Here is a 16360-nt window from a genome sequence, read left to right on the forward strand (position 1 = left end):
TTTCTTTCTTTCTTTCTTTCTTTCTTTCTTTCTTTCTTTCTTTCTTTCTTTCTTTCTTTCTTAATGGCAGGCAATTAAGTTACTTTCAGATCAGCTAGATCACTTCTAATCTGATTTTAAGTTTAAGGGCAGGTCTAGAATAGCTTTTAATCTATGAATATCTTAGTCCTTCTTCTCCTATTACTACTGATAGGTCCAATGCTCAATGAGACAACCCTCTGCTGTATGGTCAGTACTCAGACATCTTTTAAGTTCTGAGACTCTGTCGCTGACAACTGCTCTTTCCCTGGTCTCATGGGGTTTCACCCCATGATTTATGGTTTAGTAATCAACAAATTTCTTATGGAGTAGCCTATGCAGATTTTTAAAAATTTTCTCTGCGTAACTCTGCCCTCTTTATTTATTCTGCTCTACATATTTCAGCTGCCTCAGACTCTCCCAAGACTTCCATCTCTATCTTCATAACTCAGTATGGCTGCCATCTCTGCCTGGGGTCATCCTGCCTGTGCTGCAGGATAAAAATGTCATTAGTCAGAGGTCTGGGGGAGATTATCAATCTTGCTTCATGTGTCCTTTTCCCCAGAATTCTTGGTCATGCACTGGTTTTTCTGGCCAGTGTCAGAAAAAGTTAGCTTTATATAATTTGTTCTGTTTTCCTTGTGTTTATGATGAGAATGCAAACAAGGCATATTTATTCTGCATGGTCATAAGTGGAAGTTCTCAAAAATATTTTATTTTATTTTTTTAATGTTTATTTTGAGAGAGAGAGAGAGAGAGAAAGAGAGAGAGAGAGAGAGAGCGAGCACATGAGTGGAGGTGGGGCAGAGAGGGAGGGAGACAGAGAATCCCAAGCAGGCTCTGTGCTGTCAGTACAGATTCTGATGCAGAGCTTGATTCCACAAACAATGAGATCATGACCTGAACTGAAATCAAGAGTTTGATGCCTAATCAACTGACCCACCCAGGCGCCTCTCAAGATTATTTTAAAAAGAATTACAAATTTTGTGATTTCGTATGTTAGTATATATTTACTAAATATATATAGTAGAAAATATAGAAATTAGAAATTACTGTCAATTCACTTCTCTAAAGAAGACATCCAGATGGCCAACAGGCACATGAAAAGATTCTCAATGTCGCTACTCATCAGGGAAATACAAATCAAAACCACAATGAGATATCACCTCACGCCAGTCAGAGTGGCTAAAATGAACAAAACAGGAGACTATAGATGCTGGAGAGGATGTGGAGAAATGGGAACCCTCTGGCACTGTTGGTGGGAATGCAAACTGGTGCAGCTGCTCTGGAAAACAGTGTGGAGGTTCCTCAAAAAATTAAAAATAGACATACCCTATGACCCAGCAGTAGCACCGCTAGGAATTTACCCAAGGGATACAGAAGTACTAATGCATAGGGGCACTTGTACCCCAATGTTTGTAGCAGCACCCTCAACAATAGCTAAATTATGGAAAGAGCCTAAATGTCCATCAACTGATGAATGGATAAAGAAATTGTGGTTTATATACACAATGGGATACTACATGGCAATGAGAAAGAATGAAATATGGCCTTTTGTAGCAATGTGAATGGAACTGGAGAGTGTTATACTAAGTGAAATAAGTCATACAGAGAAGGCCAGATTCCATATGTTTTCACTCCTATGTGGATCCTGAGGAACTTAACAGAAGACCATGGGGGAGGGGAAGGAAAAAAAAATGATTAGAGAGGGAGGGAGCCAAAACATAAGAGACTCTTAAAAACTGAGAACAAACTGAGGGTTTATGGGGGGGTGGCAGGGAGGGGTGGGTGGGTGATGGGTATTGAGGAGGGCACCTGTTGGGATGAGCATTGGGTGTTGTATGGAAACCAATTTGACAATACATTTCATATTAAAAAAAATAAATTAAAAAAATTACCGTCAATTGAAACAAGCATCATTGATTTATTATAGTGTACATTGATTGCAATGGTGCATTTATGACTTCCCTAATTAACAAGATTAAAAACAACTTAAAAAACCACAAGATTCAATAATAGTTTAATTTGATATATACCCCTCATCCCACACTTCGTGCTCTTATTGCCATATTTTACTTTTAAATATTATTATTTCATTAAACCGTTAATATTCTCTTATATTTGTTTTCACTTTAATCTTTTTCTGTGTTCTTGACTTCTAGCAATTTTGTGCTTTCATCGATGTTACTTTTACTCAGCCTGAAGAACTGTCTTTAATAATTTTTATAGTGCTTTTTTGTCCTCAAAATGTCATTATTTCACTTTCAGTTTTGAAGGATTTTTAAAATTGGTTATAGATTTATAGATCAGTAGATTTTTTTCTTTAACACAGAGCTTTAAAAATGTAATTACATTGTCTTTATCTTCCATTGTGTCTGTTGAAAACTGTGCAAAAATTTTAATTGTTTCTGTTGAAAACTGCAAAACAAAATCTAATTAGTTTTTGAAGTAACGCATGTTTATTTTTTCTGGCTGCCTTTTTTTTCTAAGTATATATTTTTTGGAGGAATAATTTTAGGTTTATTGGGAAGTAGCAAAGGTAGTATGGTGATCCTATTCACATTTTACCCAATTTCCCTGAATGCTAATTTTTCTCATAACTATGGTACATTTGTCAAAACTAAAATATGGATATTGGCATATTACTATAACCCACACTCCACACTTCCTTTGAATTTCACCAGTTTATCCACTAATGCCCTTTTTTCTGTTCTAGTATCAGATCTAAGAAACCACATTGCATTTAGTCATGATGTCTCCTTAGTCTCCTCAAGTGTGACAGTTTCTCAGTGTTTTGGTTTTTTTTTAATGACTTGATACTTTTGATTGTCTTTTGTTTTTCCATATAAACTTTAGAATCGCAATATCCACAAACTGGCTGGAATTTTGATTAAGATTTGATTAGGATTGCATTGAATCTATAGATCAAGAGAACTGATATCTTAGCAATATTGAGTCTTTTTATACATGTATATGGAATATTTCTCTATATACTTAAATGCACTTTGATTTCTTTCATTAGAGTTCTGTAGTTTTTCTCATACAGTCTTCTGTATATCATGTTAAATGTATACATAATCATTTTCAGAGGATGCTAATATAAATGATATTGTAATTTTTAATTTCAAATTCCAAGTATTCAATGTTGGTTTATAAGAAAGCAATTAACTTTTGTATATTAACCTTGTATCCTGGAAGCTTGCTATAACAATTATTTGTTTTAGGAGGCTTTCTGTTGTTGTTATGGTGAGGGATGTTCCCCCGTACGTTGCTGTCTTTTTTGGTGATAATGAGTAGCTCTGCTATAAGCATTCATGTAGAGAGTTTTGCATGAAATAAATTTTCGATTCACTAGGATTAAAAACTGGGAGTGAAATTTCCAGACCAAGTGATAAATGTATGTTTAGCTTTATAAGAAACTAACAAACTATCTTCCAATGTGACTGTACCATTTTTCATATCCACTAGCAATTAATGAGAGTTTCTGTTGCTCTGCATCTTTTTAACATCTTTGATATGGTCAGCAATTCTAGTAAGTGTGTAGTAATATTTCATTATGATTTTAATTTCATGTTTCCTGATGAAAAATAATGTCCCAATGGAAAAAAAGATATTACTTGTCATCCATCTTTTTAGGTGAAGTGCCTGATCAATTTTGCTTATTTATTTATCTTTTAAAGAAATGGGTTGTTCGGGGTGCCTGGGTGGCTCAGTCGGTTAACTGTCCTACTTTGGCTCAGGTCATGATCTCGCAATCCATGAGTTCGAGCCCCACATCAGGCTCTGTGCTGACAGCTCAGAGCCTGGAGCCTGTTTCAGATTCTGTGTCTCCCTCTCTGCCCCTCCCCCACTCACACTCTGTCTCTCTCTCTCTCTCTCAAAAAAATGAATAAAAGTTAAAAATTTTTTTAAAAATCAGTTGTTTTCTTATGGTTGAGTTTGAAAGTTCTTACTCTATTATGGATATGTTCTTTATCAGATATGTGATTTGCAAATATTTTTTGCTTATCTTTTTTTAACAGCATCTTTTTATTTTTTTTATTTTTTATTTTTTTTTAAATTTTTTTTTTCAATGTTTATTTATTTTTGGGACAGAGAGAGACAGAGCATGAACGGGGGAGGGGCAGAGAGAGAGGGAGACACAGAATCGGAAACAGGCTCCAGGCTCTGAGCCATCAGCCCAGAGCCCGACGCGGGGCTCGAACTCACGGACCGCGAGATCGTGACCTGGCTGAAGTCAGACGCTTAACCGACTGCACCACCCAGGCGCCCCAACAGCATCTTTTTAAAGCAAAAGTTGTAAAATTTCATTGTCCCATTTATCATTAATTTCTTTCATGGATTATACTTTTCTTATTGTATCTAAAAGCTCATCACCAAACCCAAGGTGATACATATTTTCTCCTGCTTTCTTTCATAATCTTTATAGCTTTACATTTTACATTTAGATATCTGATCCTCTTTGAATTATTTTTGTCTGAGTTGTGAGATAGATGCTGTTTAATTTCTTTTTTTTTTTTGCATATATACATCCAATAGTTCCAACACCACTTGCTGAAGTGACTTTTCACTAATTCGTCTTTCCACAGATGTTTAAAATGAATTGACTATATTTTGTGTGTCTATTTCTAGGCTCTCTGTTCATTTTCTTTGATAAATGTGCCTTTTGCCAATACCACACCCTCTTGATTAATTAGTTTTATAATAAGCCTTAAGGTCATGCAATGTTAATTCTTCAAATTCATTGTTTTTATTCAGAATTTTTAGAAGGCTCATCTAGGTCCTTTGCCATTCTACATAAATTTTAAAATCAACAATTGATAGCTACAAAGATTTATGCTGCCATTTTGATAGGGGTTATCTTGAACTTAAAAATTGAAGCTGGGGGAATTACCTTCATTATAATCCTAAGTATTTTAATCTATGAGCACAATCTATCTTTCCATTTATTTAGATTTTCTGTAAACTATTTCATTAATGTTTTTTAGTTTTCAACATCTTGATGCAGTACATATTTTTGATATAAAATAATACATTTGATTTATGTATATTTACTATGCATCTTGCTACCATTCTGAACTCACTTTTTTGTCCCATTAGAATTTTTGGAAATTTCTCATAGAAAATGATGTTCTCTGTGAATAGTTTTCATTTTTCCTTTCCAATCTGCATAGTTTTGTTTTTGCTTTATAACACTAGCTAGGTTTTCAGTACAATGTTGAGTAGCTGAGAGATCCTAGGGGAAAAATATTCAGTCTTTTAAGTATGCGACCATAGGGGTTTGAAGGCACTGTATTTGGTTAAAGGAGTCCTCTTTTATTTCTAGTTTTCAGAGAGTTTAAATCATAAATAAATGTTGAACTGTTTGAATACTTTAATACTTTTTAATTTCTATTATTATGATCTTATGATCTTTTTTTTCTTATTTATTCAGTTAATAGGTTTAGTTAATAAGGTTGATTTTAATAATTGATTTTCAAATATTGAACCATACTTGAATACCTGGAATTAATCCTACTTAGTTCTCATGATTATCCTTTTTATGTGTTTTTGGATTTGATATGCTACTATTTTGTTAAGCATTTTTGCATCATGTTCTTTTCTTATAGCATTTTTAACTGAATTTGTTATAAGAACAATGCTGGCCTGATAATATGGGTTGTTAAGTCATCCCTCCTCACCTATTTTCTGTATAATTGATGTTGTTCCTTAAATGTTACAGAATATTCCTCAATGAGTTTATCTGGGCCTGGAGTGATGAGTGTAGAGTGTTAATTTTAAGATTCATTTTGAATATGTTTTCTTGGAACTGCAAGCTTGTAATGAGATTAGAGTTCCACATGTAAAAAGTAGTGTAACTGAAATTTAAATTCTATTATATTGATGACCCAACTATATGTGCATTAAATGCTAAAAAAAAAAAAAAAAATCTGTTTAATCATCATTATTAATTAGGTATTTACTGCTTTCTGTTTTGGCCCATTTCGTTCCTTTTTAAGCTTATTTATTTATTTTGAGAGAGAGGGAGAGAATACATGAATGAGCAGTGGAGGGGCAGAGAGACAGGGAGAGAGAGAGAATCCCAAGGAAGATTTGTGCTATCAGTGCAGGGCTCAACATGGGGCTCAAACTCATCAACCATCAGATCATAACCTGAGCTGAAAATGCTTAACAGACTGAACCACCCAGGTGCCCCTGTTATCATGCCTCTGATTTCATTGTCATTTTCCCGTCTTGATTTAAAGTGCTTAAAACACACACACAAAATGAGAATAATACAAATTCTTAGAAAGAAATATAGGAATATCTGAATATTAGAAGTTGAATGAAAAAGTGAAGATTAGCCCAAACATCTTGCTTCATATTTCTATTAGTGAAATAATTTCATTCCTTTGTCGTCAAGCATATGAGCACGAAGTGTAACATTTTTTGCACTCAGTTTAAATCATGTTATGCTTTGTGTTGTTACTCTTGGTGGGGGCAAGTATGTTCCCTTCATTATGTGGAAATATACGTACCCACAAGGGCAGGCCAAAGATGTGTGCTTTCCTGGCAATAGTATATTGTCTGAGAATTGGATGCCTCACTAAGGCTTGTATTTTCCAGGCCTGCTTTCCATTTAGATCTGACAGTGTGGCAGATCTTACCAAGTGAATAAGAGTTGAAGTGATATATAGCATTTTAGGCCAGTATGATTAAGAAATAGTTCCCCACATTTTTTTCCTCCATTTTCCCCACCTTATGCAAACTTGTTGTAAATGGGGTTGGTGACTTTGACAGTTTACTGAATGTGGCAGTGATAAAAGGAAACTGGTCCCTATTTCTCTGTTTAGAGGAAACCCTACCCACTTTCAAGATAGTGATTTTAGAATCTGTTGGACAAGGAATAAGTTTCTACCTTAATGGATCTATTATGTATTTTTAAGCTTCTCTATTAAAAGATTTATTATTATTCTAATAAATATGTAATAAAAAGGCATTTTGTTTTCAGTCCATTTTACTGAAATTATAAAATTGCATATGTATAATGAGCATTTATTTTAGTACATTTGTTGAGTGAATATCCATTCCAACTTGGAAAAGTGGGATTCAACTGTTTTTGTTTGTGTTATTTTTTTGTTTTAAATGTAAATAAGCAATATAGATCTCAAAGTGCTCTAGGTGAAGAAAGCATAGGATTATCCCTTTTATAATAATCACGTAACTTGGGAAACAAATTACTCTAAAACTTAGTGGTTTCAAACAACCACCTTTTAATATCTTACAGGCTTCATGGATCTGGCATCTAGGCATGCATGGCTCACCTGGGCATCTTTGGCTCAAGGTCTCACACCATAATCACATTGCTCACCGGGACTCAAGTTATCTCAAGGCTTACATGGGGAATTGACCTGCCTCCAAGCTCACCCAGGTGGCTGTTGGCAGGCGTCAAATACCCTCTGGCTGTCGGCTGAAAAACCCAGTTCCATATCAAGTGGGTGTTACATAATAAAAATCCCAAAAGTTGCCCTTACATATTGGCCTGATATTGTTTACTTCTTCACAGAAGGCTATGACCATTGGCTCAAAATCCATTGGCACTAAACTAAAATTCTTACGCATCCAATTTCCTTAAATGGAACTCAAATCAGCCTGCTGGTTAGCAATTTAGAGACTTCCTCTTTGGCATATCTCATGAAATTGCACCCAATATCTGCTAGCCATATTTAAGACAGACCCTGTGACTGTAAAATCCCTAAACCACTGCTGGCCTTTGGAGCTTTCTGACCCAGTCTCCCTACTTTGCTGTTCAGTGGCCTCACCTAGATACCTAAGGACCCATTCTGATTTTCTAGAGTTCATCCTGAAGTTCTCTTGTCCTCCTCTCTTTCTGGGCTATGGCTCCGCTTCTGTCTCTGGAAGGTCACCTGTCCTGAGGGACATCCCCTCACCCTGCAACTCAGTCTAGGCACTGGCCCTAAAGACTCATTATGTAACACTGCCGTCTTGTGGTCCAGTTTTCTCAGCTCCATCTTGATCTATAATTAAATCTTCTGACTCCCCACAGCAGCCCACTCCACAAGGAAACCCACAGCTTGGCAGCTGCCGTCCTTCAGAGCAAGCAAGCAAGGGTAAGAGAGAGAGCACCTAAGATAGAAGCCATAGTCTTTTTGTAGTGATCTCAGAAGAGACATCTTATTATTTCTGTTGCTATGTTTTGTTCTTCAGAAACAAGTCAATATATATATCCTGTACTAAGGGGAAGGTATTACAAAAGGGCTCAAATGAATACCAGCAGACTAGGGGGCACCTGGGTGGCTTGCTTAGTTGGTTAAATATCTGACTTTGGCTCAGGTCATGATCTCCAAGTTTCTGGGTTCATGTCCCACGTCAGGCTCTGTGCTGACAGCTCAGATTCTGCATCTTTCTCTTTCTGTTCCCCTCCCCACTTGGGCTTTGTCTCTCTCTCTCTCAAAAATAAAGTAAAACATTAAAAATTTTTTTAAAAATACCAGCAGACTGGGATCATTGGAGGGCATTTTAGGGGCTTCCTTCCACACAAATACGCATGTCATCAAACACATTTAAAAAAAAAAAAACGTGATTACTGCCTAAATCAATATGCACTTAATATGGAAGACTGCGTGCAAGATCAAAGAGCCCACAAATTCCAGGACCTAATGTATAAGGGTAAATGTTTACTCTTACGGGCCTCTTTAACCTAGGAAAATTAGAATATTATGTTATTAATACTATTAAACATTGTATCAGTGTTTAAATACAACATTGCAGTGAATCCTCCTGAGATATAAATTTTTAGATTTACATTTTGTCTAAATTGTTTATTACTGCAACATAAACAAAAGCCTTGGAAGTTATGTTACCATACTTGATATATATCTTACTATGTTTATTTTGTATTACATTTTATTTAATTCATATTGCCAGTTTTGGGGAGTCTGATCTTTGCGTGATGGTCGTAGTGAAATGAATTGTTCACGTTAAACATCTAGGTATTTTCAGATAATCTTGTGACTCCTAAATTTCTGAAAAATTGTGTTGTCTTGCAATAGTAAAATCTTGAAGCAGACTCTTTTATTTGTCATTATGACTGATCATCATCATAAATTGAAGCTTTTTTAATAATGTTTTAAAAAAATTTTTTAACATTTATTTATTATTGAAAGACAGAGAGACACAGAGCATGAGCAGAGGAGGGGCAGAGAGAGGGGGAGACACAGAATCTGAAGCAGGCTCCAGGCTCTGAGCTGTCAGCACAGAGCCCAACGCGGGGCTTGAATCCACAAACTGGAAGATCATGACCCAAGCCGAAGTGGGTCACCCAACCAACTGAGCCACCCAGGTGCCCCTTTATAATGTTTTTTAAAGACACTTTCTACACACAGAAAACTCATTTGAGCTATACAACATTTTATGAAGTTATGTTATTATTTTTCACTGTTTTTCACATTCAATTTTGATCCAAGTGAACCAAGAGTTAACTCAAAAGCCAAAGGTTTTTCATCCCAAAGGGATAATTTGGTAAGCACATAATATGACAAAATTGCTTTCCACAAAAAAATTCTTTAGACACTGCACTTTTGCAACATATATGGCACCATGCTGAGAATAATGATCTCTTCCTGATACTGAAAATCTGACATTGTTGTATAAGGTCAAAAGCTATTTTCACTTTAGAATGTGTTTTTCTTAAGTTATTGTTACTTAGGTTACATTGAATTTTTAAAGCAATGCAGAATCTTCTTTTCTTCAATACGTACAAAACATAATCATCTCACTTGGAACATTTGCTTCCCAAAGAAAATTCAAGAACAGATAGTTACAAATATTCTTCTTTGGATAAACAGAAAATATACCCCACAACAGTGAATAATCCTGATATTATTACTTCTCTCTTTTGAGATATCAGGAGATTGTGAGACAATTAGTTCTGATATCCTTGTATTTTAAAGGGTTAGCTCTATATAAGTGGTGAGTTTTTTCCTCCAAAAAGTATACCTGATGTGACAAAGAAATTTATGGAGATTATTGGTTAGATCTTTGTTCTTTTCACTGTCCTTTCCCCAATCACATTTCTATAAGAAATGAAAGAGAGAGCATTGGGTGTTATATGTAAGTGGCAAAACATTAAATTCTACTCCTGAAGCCAATATTGCACTATATCTTAACTAACTAGAATTTAAATATAAACTTTAAAAAAAGAACTGAAAGAAACAAAAAAATATTGTTAAGTACTTGCCAATAACTGGTTCTCACTTTTATCTATTCTGGATACAAAGTCACTCAACAAAATATCTTGGCTAAAATTTGTGTAATGTTTTTGGAAAGGGAAAAGGCAGTACTTTATTTCCTGTACTGGACATTTTTAAGAGCAAAAAATATTTGTGATAGAGCAAATGTAATGAACTGAAAGTCATTGATTCTCCCTTTCTGGGTTCTAAGTAAGTTTTGAAATTCACTTGTTCATAAATTTACCCACAAATTGCTTAAAACTTAAAGTCCTAGCATAGTCATATAAAGGAACACTTATGTTTTGAATTTCTATATTCATTATAGAACTAAACTGGGGAGTAGAGGTTGGAATGACAGGTGGAGATAGGAAGTGGGAAGAAAGGATTTTTTTCTCTTTATATTATAACTAAATCTATTTAAACCAGAAATTGTATTACGTAACTTAATCACAATTTGAGTTATACTTGTTTGAATCTCATTCTTTATATAAATTCCCAATTACACCAAAGATACATATTTTTTATAAGAAATTATTCATTTCTTGGTGTAAGTGCTTCCACAAAGTGGGTAGAAATCTGCCTGATTTATTGTTGACTAATGACTAAATTACTTACCTCAGGGGGGAACATGTTATTGATATTAGTTTTTCTTCTAAGTCTGATTCAAATGCACTGAAGCAATTTTCTTCATGCCCTAAGTGTCTGGGAGGCTACTTAAGAAACCAATCTTTTGCAACCAGAAATCTCCCACAGGGAATCTCTTCTCGTTTAAAAAGCAATATTAAGGATGAAGTAGCATTTTTGTCTACTGTTTTTTTTTTAAATACATTTATTTTCCATTGATAATAATATAAAAATTAGACACTTTTGGAAATATTTCTAAATCATTTAATGCATGCCTCCTTGTTTTCTTAAATAAAATATACTAAACAGAACTGACACTTTTTTGATAATAGGCTATCATTTGGATCCAAATTGTGTTACCATGGAAAAACTGTATTTATCCATTTCCGTCCTTATGGTTGGTATTTCTGATTTTATAAAACGCCCTATTTAAACTTCTGTGTGTTTTCTCCTTACAAGAAATCAGTTATTCATGGTGTATAAATAACAAGTAAATAAATTTTGAATAACCATCTTAAGGAATCCTCCTGAGTCAAGCGTTTAGGTTTGCATGCTGAATTTTAAGCAATTTTAGAGCTCTTATTTCCGCACTCTGTTCTGTTACCTGCATTTTATTTTTTTTTCAACGTTTATTTATTTTTGGGACAGAGAGAGACAGAGCATGAACGGGCGAGGGGCAGAGAGAGAGGGAGACACAGAATCGGAAACAGGCTCCAGGCTCTGAGCCATCAGCCCAGAGCCTGACGCGGGGCTCGAACTCATGGACCGCGAGATCGTGACCTGGCTGAAGTCGGATGCTTAACCGACTGCGCCACCCAGGCGCCCCAGTTACCTGCATTTTAACATGATGGTGGCAGTTAGTGTAGTTTCTACAAAAAAGAAACCACTAGAAACTCTTTGAGAAGCATATGCTGTGCTGGAGAAGGACTGTGCTTGGTGGTGACCTCTGGACTTTTTCTGGCGAGCAGAAGTCAAATCCAGTTTGAGAAACTCCATTTTGTCATTATTGTTCATCTGCAAATTTTCCAGCAGAGGTAGAAAATATGAAAAAAGGTGACCATCCTTAAATAGGTCTTCTTGGTTTCATCTCTCCCCTGAATTGACACCTGCAATTATTTGTCAAACTTTGAGTGAACTTTATTACAAAAAGTAGAATTCTTGGAGTCTATGAGTTGACATGTTAAAAGCAAACTCTCAGTGGTGGTTGCCAAGGCTTTAATCAGGGAGAAGTGACTCAGTTTGAAGTAGTTTGGGTTCAAATAAAAGATGTGCTGGGATTTCAGATATGGTACTTTATTTGAAAGCCATTGCAGCAGATTTAATCTGAAAATAGGTTTAAATACATGTGAGCATACCTATTGAGCTGTGTTAGGGATGGCTTTCGATTTGATGTTAAATATTGTGTCCTTCTGAGATTATAGATAGCATAAAATGTAGAGTTTACAGTTTCTAAAATATTTGAATGATTTGTGTTCAACCTGACAATTTATAAGAAGAAATTAATGGAAATGCTAACATTCTATAATATTCATGCAGAGGGCTGTATCACAGTTTTCTACTTGTTCAAATGAAAGTTTATTATTCATCCATAGATTTTTTAAAAAGTCTTCCATTTGTGGGATTCTCTGCTTTTCAAGAGGTTTTCTGTTCCTCTTTTAAGAGGAAGAGATTGCCACATTTTACAAGCAGCTGCTTATTCTTCAGAAGCTGAACATGCATTGCAGAACAGTGCCTGAAATTTAATTACTGTTTATGCCAGTTTGGTTTTCTTCAATTTGTAGCAGAGTGAAATGAACTGCTTTAGACTCATTCACTGATTTCATATATGTCAGAAAAATTACTTTTTCTGTGTTATGTTTTGAATGACTATATATATTTATTTATATTTGCTTAAAATAAGGCAAAATACAAGTTGAGATCTTTAGGACTTTTAGAAGTTACTTTAACTACTATTCTTTGAAGCTAAGTTTTTATTCAGGGTATAGTTTAGAACAAATTGTTGGCAGAAATACATAACCATTAAGATATGCATTGTTAGTTATAGGATATACACCATGAAGTATAAGTAATATCGATTTAATATATAAGATACATTATTTTGTTGTTTTATTTTTGTGGCATGATATATATTTAATGCAAACATTATAAACCATATTTTTGCAAGAGTGTTGACCTAGGATTTTTTTCAAGCCTTTAGGAATCTTCAATTACCCATGCCCTAATGTTTTTTATATTAAAAATAATCATTGGTGAGCTGTGGATTATTATGTGTCATAAACCGTGTAGGTAGTGGATACACTGCTGTACAAGGCAAAATGTCCTGGCCTTCATGGAGCTTATTTCAGAGTCAGTGATTTTAACTCCTGGAATAAAATTGAAATTTAAATGAAAGGCATTAGATAAAACATAGAATATGTAGAAATTACTCAAATATTTAAAAAGATACTTTGTTGGGGGCACCTGGGTGGCTGAGTTGGTTGAGTGTCTGACTTTGGCTCAGGTCATTGTCACGGGGGTTTGTGAGTTCAAGCCCCGCATCGAGCTTACTGCTATCAGTGCAGAGCCGGCTTTGGATCCTCTGTTCACCTCTCTCCCTACCCCTCCCCTGCTCACACTCTCTCAAAAATAAATAAAACAAAAAAGAGATGCTTTATTTTTGAAATGCTGAACGCTAATTGGTGTCATATGCGTTGTTTTGCAGGTGACATACGAAAAAATCACTTCCTCTAGTGCCTTGCCATCAGGAATGTTACTAAGACAATTCTAATCTCAGCTGTCCTGTCATGGTGCCTGTGTTACTCTAGTTAGTATCTGTGATGATTTTTGTCACAAATGGGATGTCTGAGCTGAGGAATGCATCGTCTAAAATAGTGCCTTGTTCATCTAAGTTGCTTCACTTCCCTTAAAGTGATTTAGAAAAGTAACCAGTTTAGCATGCCTTAATTATACTTGTGGATCCCTTTAACCATTACATTTCTCTTTCTATCTTTAAAATAAAGCACAATGTTATCTGAATCATAGTCAAATGGTTTAGGATTGCCAATATATATCAACAGCCAAAAACAGGACAAATCTAAACTTTAAAATAAGGTTAAATATTGTCCTTATCATTAATCAATAATAGTCTTATATATGATGAAACTATCAATTCAAATTATCCTACAAATTATGTTTATATCATTTTCTAATAGGTAGATAATCAAGCACTAATACATTAATAAAGATTTATTTAAAAAAATTTTCTTTTTCTTTTGTTTCCTGTTGTTTTAACTCCTGGTCTTGCTACATTAATTTTTGGTAGTTTTGGGCTGAGAATGTCAATGTTCACAATTATAGGTTAAATAGATTTTTTATAGGTTCCTGAGGTTTTTTAGCATATGGAAAATCTACATGATGGAGATGATGTTACGGGCTGTTAGACAAAGAGGTTAGATAAAGGACTGTTCTTTTCCTCAAGGAGCCCATAGTTCACTAGGGTGGAGAGTAAATTAAAATTCAATGATGTAATTTTAACAATAGATGTACTGTGCTAGTGCTGGCCCAGTGTACATTATATTTTTATTTGTTTAAAAATTATTCTATTGTAGGGTGTCTGGATGGCTCAGTCTGTTAAGTGTCTGACTTTGGCCTGGGTCATGATCTCACAGCTCCGGAGTTCGAGCCCCATGTGGGATCTCTGCTGTCAGCGCGGAGCCTGCTTCAGACCGTATCTCTCTCTCTCTCTCTCTCTCTCTCTCTCTGCCCCTTCCCCATTTGTGCATGCACTGTCTCTCTCTCAAAAATAAATAAACATTTAAAAAAGTATTCTATTGTGCAGAGACTTTTTTTGTTTGTTTTGCGAGAAAGAGAGAGAGAGCGCACCAGTGGGGTCGGCACAGAGGCAGAGGAAGACAGAATCTTAATCAAGCACCACGCCCAGCAATGAGCCAAAAAGGGGATTCAGTCTCACATGAGATCATGACCTGAGCCAAAATCAAGAGCCAGGCGCCTAACCAACCGAGCCACCCAGTCACCTCTGTGCAAAGACATTTTAAAGCATGGGTTTTCTTAGTCTTCTAACAAAAAAAGTCTTCTGGTGAGATCTGTTTCTTTGCATGTATTTGAAAGGTCCACATAGAACTATGGAACTGGCTGTGCCACCCACCATCTTAGAAGGAAGTGGGGGAAGAGCTTGGTTAATGCACAGCCTCTATGGATACAACCCGCTGTTATTTTTCTACCTGAAACGAAACGCTCCCCCATACACTCAGGGCAGTGTATCAATTATAACTTGTCTCCTGTCATTGGGGATAGTAAGTGGAATCTCCTTGTATTCTCTGACATTATAAAATATCAAGCATGCTAAAAGCTTGCATAATACAGGGCAAGTGTGAAGACAGCGCTAACATATACTTTCCTTGTTGTCCTACGCAGATCCTCTCAGGAACTCCATGACTCACGCTTTTCCGGTGTTGGCTTATTAAACTGAAGTACTCTCAGGTGAAGGATATTTTGTTATATGTTAAATGCTCACGGACACCTTCAGGATTTTTTTAAAGCGGGTAAGACCAAGGAGTTCTTACTTTATAGTATATCTATCAAAGGTTACCTTAAGATGCCATGTCAAAAAATTCTAATAATTCTCTGGAGCGCCTGGGTGGTGCAGTCGGTTAAGCGTCCGACTTCAGCCAGGTCACGATCTCGCGGTCCGTGAGTTCGAGCCCCGCATCAGGCTCTGGGCTGATGGCTCGGAGCCTGGAGCCTGTTTCCGATTCTGTGTCTCCCTCTCTCTCTGCCCCTCCCCCGTTCATGCTCTGTCTCTCTCTGTCCCAAAAATAAATAAAAAACGTTGAAAAAAAATTAAAAAAAAAATTCTAATAATTCTCATGACTGGGCAGGCATGAGATTGGCTACCCTACATAATGAGTAAAGTCCCCTTCTTCACAGGGAAGTCAGGGAAATTCTCTGAAGGTATTTAAAGAAGCAGCCAGCTTATTAAAATCACATCTCCTGTATTAGAGTCTGGTTTAGCAAGAGGCCTCTCGTAACTACTACTCCTTTCTCTACAATGATATGATTCTTTTTATTAACTTTCACAATTATTTTAACTTTTTATGTTATTATACTTATTCCTGTGCTTGCCTTATTTACCTTTCAGGAGCGTCGTGTCTTTAGACATAGTGTCTAGCACAGTATTTTTCTTTTAATAGTTAGGTTTGTTCCAAAGTCAAAAATCTCGAATTTAAATTCTAGAAAATAGACTAAACTAAGATTCTAGTGTGGCAGGTTGCATTCCAGGTTTTTGTTTTTAGTTTGTACAAAATGTATGCAAAATAAAATAATAGTTGTTTCACACTAAGGTCACAAAATTATTGGACCAAACTTTCGTTGAAGTTTGCCACTACTTTTACTCTATACGAAGAATTATTTATGAATATCTTGTATTCCTGCCTTTTGTTGTTTACAACTACTGAGACTAGTGGAGCCAAATAATACAGGAAAGCATT

General features: G+C 35.6%; 1 long non-coding RNA gene across 2 annotated transcripts in view; it reads left to right on the top strand.

Annotated features, from left to right (window-relative positions):
* The window catches only part of LOC121016140 (uncharacterized), a 41466-nt gene extending 26108 nt beyond the window's left edge, over positions 1 to 15358 (top strand). For both annotated transcript variants that reach the window (XR_005784126.1, XR_005784127.1), the window contains exons 2-3: positions 13576 to 13677; positions 15288 to 15358. This is a non-coding gene — a long non-coding RNA (uncharacterized LOC121016140). The remainder of the gene's footprint in view (positions 1 to 13575; positions 13678 to 15287) is intronic.
* Positions 15359 to 16360: the final 1002 nt, after the last annotated feature.

This window comes from Herpailurus yagouaroundi, unplaced genomic scaffold (genome assembly GCF_014898765.1).
Source record: "Herpailurus yagouaroundi ecotype Mexico unplaced genomic scaffold, PumYag 209, whole genome shotgun sequence".
Lineage (NCBI taxonomy): Eukaryota > Metazoa > Chordata > Mammalia > Carnivora > Felidae > Herpailurus > Herpailurus yagouaroundi.